This window comes from Macrobrachium nipponense, chromosome 33 (genome assembly GCF_015104395.2).
Source record: "Macrobrachium nipponense isolate FS-2020 chromosome 33, ASM1510439v2, whole genome shotgun sequence".
NCBI lineage: Eukaryota > Metazoa > Arthropoda > Malacostraca > Decapoda > Palaemonidae > Macrobrachium > Macrobrachium nipponense.
The window spans coordinates 30,959,665-30,965,664 of NC_087219.1; the positions used below are offsets into that span (position 1 = coordinate 30,959,665).

At 50.1% G+C, this 6,000-nt stretch overlaps 1 protein-coding gene across 1 annotated transcript in view; it reads right to left on the bottom strand.

Moving 5' to 3' along the window:
* The window catches only part of LOC135203062 (death-associated protein kinase 1-like), a gene marked incomplete in the record, with an annotated part of 212,619 nt that overhangs the window by 204,451 nt on the left and 2,168 nt on the right, over positions 1-6,000 (bottom strand).

The window sequence follows — 6,000 nt, forward strand, 5'->3', positions numbered from 1 at the left end:
AAGTGGCGCCCAAAATGTCTTTGATTGCCATATTTTTTGTGAAAAGCCACCGAGTAGCAATAGCCCTCAACTCGTGGGCTTTCACTTTCAGAAGCTCCATGTCACTTTCACTACACTTTTCATGGGCTTCCTTAACCGTACTTCTTAAGAAGAACGCCAGTGCATTCTTCGACATCGGAAGATCTGGTTTTTTCACAGAGCACCACAAGTTCTCCGAAGAACCTCTCGCATGCTCTGGTTCTCTGCAAATAAAACTTGAGAGCCCTGACAGGACACAGGACTCTCTCAGCTTCAGGTCCCACTAGCTCCGACAACCCCTTGATCTCGAACGTTCTCGGCCAAGGGTTGGAAGGGTCTCGTTCTTTGCTAAGAACGTAGGACTTAAGGAAACAAACTGCACTATGATCCTTGAACCCAATATGCTTGCTTATGACTTGAATTTCGCTAACCCTCTTCGCCGTCGCCAGAGGCGGTTAGGAAAATGGTCTTCTTAGTAAGATTCCTAAGCGAGGCTAAATGGAGCGGTTTCAAATTGACTCGACATGAGAAAACTTCAGTACCACGTCTAAGTTCCACGATGGTACTTTAGGTTGGAGAACTTTCACAGTCTCAAATGAGCTAATGAGATCATGAATGTCTCTATCATTCGCTAAGTCGAGTCCTCTATGTCTGAAGACCACAGAAAGCACGCTTCTGTAGCCTTTAATCGTGGGGAACGGCTAGTTTCGCTTCTTTCCTAAGGTGAAGAAGGAAATCTGCTATCTGGCTCACAGAGGTTGAGGTGGAGGAAATGCCCTTCCTTCTGCACCAACTTCTAAAGACAGCCCACTTTGATTGGTAAACTGCGATTGAGGAGGGCCTCCCCTTGCGGTGGCAATCGCCGTTGCCACAGGTCTTGAAAAAACCCCTCGCTCTGGCCAACTTCTTGATAAGTCTGAACGCAGTCAGATACAGAGCGGGGAGGTTTTTGGTCGGTACCTCTCGAAGTGGGGCTGTCTGAGTAGATCTTTCCTTAGGGGCAGAGTCCTCGGAAAGTCTACTAGGAAGGACATCACCTCCGTGAACAGTCGGCCGCTGGCCAGAAGGGGCCGATGAGGGTCATTCTCGCTCGCCTTCTGATGCAGCGAACTTCCTCATTACTTCCCCGAGGATTTTGAATGGGGGAAAAGCGTAAATGTCTAGTCCCGACCAATTCCACAGGAGGGCGTCTACTGCCACTGCTCCCGGGTCCAGAACTGGGGAGCAATACAGCGGAAGTCTCTTCGTTCGGGAAGTTGCGAAAACGTCCACATGAGGACGTCCCCACAGCTTCCATAGCGCCTGGCATACTTCCTGATGAAGGGTCCATTCCGTCGGCAGAAGCTGTCCTTGTCGACTGAGAAGGTCCGCTCGCACGTTTTCCACGCCTGACACAAAACCTTGTCAGAATCGTGACGTTTTTGCGACTTGTTCGCCCCAAATCAGGATATTCCTCGCCGATGACGAACAGAGAATGAGAGTGTTAGTTCCCCCCTTTCCTGAGGTATGCCAAGGCTGTGGTGTTGTCCGAGGTTTATCTGAACCACTTTGCTGGAGACTTCCTCCTCCCGAAGAACCTTAGAGCGAGGTAAAACCGCTGAGAGTTCTTTAGGTTGATGTGCCAGGACACCTGTTCCCCTCTCCAGGTGCCTGACACTTCTCCCTCCCAGTGTTGCTCCCCCAACCCGTGGAGGACGCGTCGGAGAACAACACTAGGTCGGGGTTCCGAAGCTTGAGGCGAAAGTCCTTCCGCAAGCTTCTTTGGATCCAACCACCTATTTGAGGTGCTTTTCACTTCTTCCGTCAAAAACAAGACCTCTTCTAGATCCTGTTTGCGTGACCAATTGCTTGAGAGGAAGAACTGAAGTGGTCGGAGGTGCAACCTTCCCAGAGAAACAAACTTCTCCAGTGAGGAAATGGTCCCCAGCAGACTCATCCCATTCCCTCACCGAGCATGTTTCCTTCCCTAGAAAGGCCGACACTTTGTCCAGGCATTGAAGTTGTCGCCCCTGGGACGGAAAAGCCCGAAAAGCCACTGAGTCCATCTGAATCCCCAGATAGACTAAGGATTGAGAAGGAGTCAGATGCGACTTCTCGAGATTCACCAGAAGTCCAGGGACTTCGCTAACGACAGAGTCGTGTGAAGGTCCTTCAGACACCTGTCTTGCGATGAGGCTCGAATAAGCCAGTCGTCTAGGTAGAGAGAGATCCTTATTTCCGCAAGATGGAGGCACCTCGCAACGTTCTTCATAAGAACGGTGAACACCAATCGGCGCCGTGCTGAGACCGAAGCAGAGTGCCTGAATTGGAAAATCTTCCCTTTCAGGACAAAACCGCAGGTATTTCTTGATCGGGGATGGATGGGGACGTGAAAGTATGCGTCCTGAAGGTCTAACGAGACATCCAATCCACGGTCTTAAAGCTGCAAGCACGGATTGAGGTGTCTCCATCTGAACTTTCCTGCTTGGTAACGAAGCGATTTAGACTGCTGACATCCAGAACGGGGCGCCACCCCCTGACTGCTTCGGCACTAGGAACAGACGGTTGTAAAACCCCGGAGAACTCCGGTCGAAGACCTGTTCCACTGCCTGCTTCTCGATCATTTGATCTAGTAGATCGTGAAGCACTTTCTGCTTTTCTCCCTGATACGACGGAGACAAATCCTTTGGTGTCGAAGACAGCGGGGGTAACATCAGGAAAGGAATTCTGTACCCCTTCTTGACGATGTCCAGAGACCAAGCGTCGGCACCTCTCTCTTCCCAAGCTTTCGCGAAATGTAGAAGCCTGGCTCCTACCGGTGTCTGAAGGACTTCCCTCTCACTTCTTGCTCTTGGAAGGAGCGGGAGTCTTGCCTCTGAAAGAGCCTCTTCCTCGAGGGGCTGGCTTCGAGGAAGAAGCGGATCGAAAGGGCTTCGACTTCTTCAAAGCAGAGGACCAGAAGACGAAGAAGTAGCAGGCTTCCTAGAAGACTGTGCCAGAAGGTCTTGAGTTGCTTTCTCCTGGAGACTAGCAGCTATGTCCTTTACCATAGACTGGGGAAGAGATGTTCTGAGAAAGGAGCGAAAAGAAGATCCGCTTTTTGCGCTGGTGAGACGACGACTTTGCAGTAAAATTGCAAAAAAGTGCTCTTTTCTTAAGCAGTCCCGTGCTGAAATGAGCAGCCAATTCCTCAGAACCATCCCTGACGGCCTTGTCCATGCAAGACAATACACTGGAACAGTCTTTCCCCCAGACTGGATTGGAATCCAGAACTCCTGGAACCTGGCATCCAATACGCCCAGGCACCAGTCAAGAAAAATTAAAGACCTCTAGTGTCCTGAAGAGGCCTTTAAGGTGAAACGTCTAACTCGCTATGTGTCCACGAGACCTTCGAGAGACAAAAAAAGATCTTCTGTGGCATCTACAATGCTACCAAAGTCTCCTTGAGCTGAGGCTGGAAGCTTGACTCCGACGTTTTCTCCCGTCTCATACCACATACCAGCTTTGCCACCGAGTCTTGAAGGTGGTAAAGCGAAAGAGGTCTTGCCCGAAGGAAGCTTTCCTCTTTTCCATCCAATCATGGACCTTTCTAAAAGCTTGCTTCGTAGAAAGCGACTTCTTCATTCTCACAAAGCCCGAGATCTTAGCAGCTTGGAAGACGAAAACTGAGGCTGAGAGGGAGGAGTACGTGGAGCTTCAGGTTGGAAAGTGTCTGCAAAGACTGACTGAAGTAAACGAGTCAAAACCTTGTAGTCCGTCGAAACTGGAGCCAACTGCTGTTCTTGTCCACTTCGACGAAAGCGTCACTAACTTCCTCTTTCAGACACTGGAGAAGTCGGAGGAAGTAAAGAAGAGTCCTGAGCTTTCTCAAAAGAGAAAGAACGGCGAACAGGAAGAGTTCCCGCCTCCGCTTGTGCTTGCGGAAGTGGAAAACTGACGTCCGTAGGCGCGCGTTTGGCGTCCGAAGCCAATCTACTGGCGCCGACAGAAGCGCGCTCAAACGCCGCAGGTGTACACCTGGCGTCCACTTGTGCGCGCTGAGCGTCCACTGGTGCGCGCCGAGCGTCCACTGATGCGCGAGCGAGCGTCCACTGGTGCACGCCGAGCCGTCCACTAAAACTCTCTGATGCGTCCACTGGCGCTCGCGAAACTTGCACCGAGTCACGTTCGGCGTCCACTAAAGCGCGTTTGACTTTCACAGAACGCGCGCTCGGCATCTAAAGAAACTCGCTTCTTATCCACAAGTTTCGTAGCAGCGGAAACAACCGCTTCACGAGAGCGAGAAACTAATTTCTCGCCTCCTCTAGAAAGTTGCTGGGGAGCGAACGAACTCTAGAGGGAGACTCAAACGGAGAGAGAGACGAGCGAGAGAGAGGGAGAGGGAGAACGCCCTCGACCTCTTCACAGGAAGATTGTCATCCTTCTTACTGGCGACGTGGAACAGTCTCTCTCGAAGGAAAAACATCTCGAAGTTGCTGCTGAAGAGACTGGAGAATCTTGCTTGTAGGTGAAGCCTCCTTTTCTGGGGAGTGGGGCTGATCCTGTGAGCAGGAGAGTGGCGAGGGGGGACGCCTTCTTGCTACTCCAGGAACCGCCGCTTCACGCACCTTAGAGCGACTGCGGCGCTCGAAAGAAAACATCTAGGGAAGATTCCGCCTCCGAATAATCCTTACGCTTCTTCTGCGGAGGAAAAGCAGCAAACGCACTATCAGGCGACGAGCAAAGTTCCGGAGAACAACTTGGACGTGAAGCGTCCCGAACGCGAGCCGTCCTTTTCAGCGGACGTGATGCGGTATGAGAGCTCCACCCCTTGCGCGGGGAGGAAGCTTCAGAAGAAGAAAAGCACTCCTTGAGAAGACGTGCACGCGCACGGCTCCTTGGCAGTCTGGGTATGTTCGTCAGAAGCTGCCGAAGGCACGCCAGATCGGTGGGGGTTCCTCGTAACCCTCCTTCGACTTTCGACATGCTCTCTCCCCGTAATCTGGGAGTCAAGCAGAGGTCTAGTCTAGAGGCGGAATGAGGCCGATCTGACGCACCCTCCACTACACAAGGGGCACTTTCACTGCACTTCTCTTCACTTTTGCTCTCCAGAGCTAACACTTTTGATTCTAAGTTACGAATCGATTCAGAATTAGCGATAATGTATTACCTTCTACCGACACTGTCTCAGGGGCCGGAGGCAACACTACAGGGGTAGGAGCATAATCTACAGAAGGAGGGTTAGCAGGAGAATAATTTAAATCTTGCCTACCTGAAACACTCCTGGAGGAAGACCTCCTTAACCTATCTCGCTCAAGTTCTTAAGATAGGTTTCATACGCCTTCCATTCCGACTCTGTTAGTCTTTCACACTCCTTACAAACGACTTTCAAACGTACATTCATTCCCCCTGCAAACTTTACATACAGAATGTGGGTCTACTGAAGCTTTCATAGCCACCTACCTCTACATTCAGACATGGAACAAAATCTAGCGCTAGCAGAACTAGACCCTGACATCTTGATCAAAGAAAAAATCAATACCAAATTCAAATCAAACCAAAGTCAACGTGCCAAGCCACCGATCCAATTCAGATACCAAAGAAAAACCAAAAAGGGATACTCCAAGTTAGCTAGTAAGTTTCCAAAATCTGGACGGAGGTGCTGCAAAACAGGTGTTTCCAGCACCGGCGACAGAAAAATTATGAATAGAAAATGGGAATGATTCCTGATACCCGCCTCCCAGCGGCGGGAATGGGTACTAACCACCTGACTCCCACTGCTGTGTCGTAAGTGTTTAAATTTTCTGTCGGATTCGGAAAATACAGCTATATATATATCTGACAGGTAAGTTTCATGAACAAAATTAATAAGTACTACTAACTAATCACAAAATTAAGAAACTATAGCTGTATTATATGACAATGACATGTAATAAACTGGTCCAACACTACAGTTTGACATGGTGCTGAGGAGGCATGATTTAGACAACGAACTTGACAGCACTTAGGTTTCACTGATTTGTG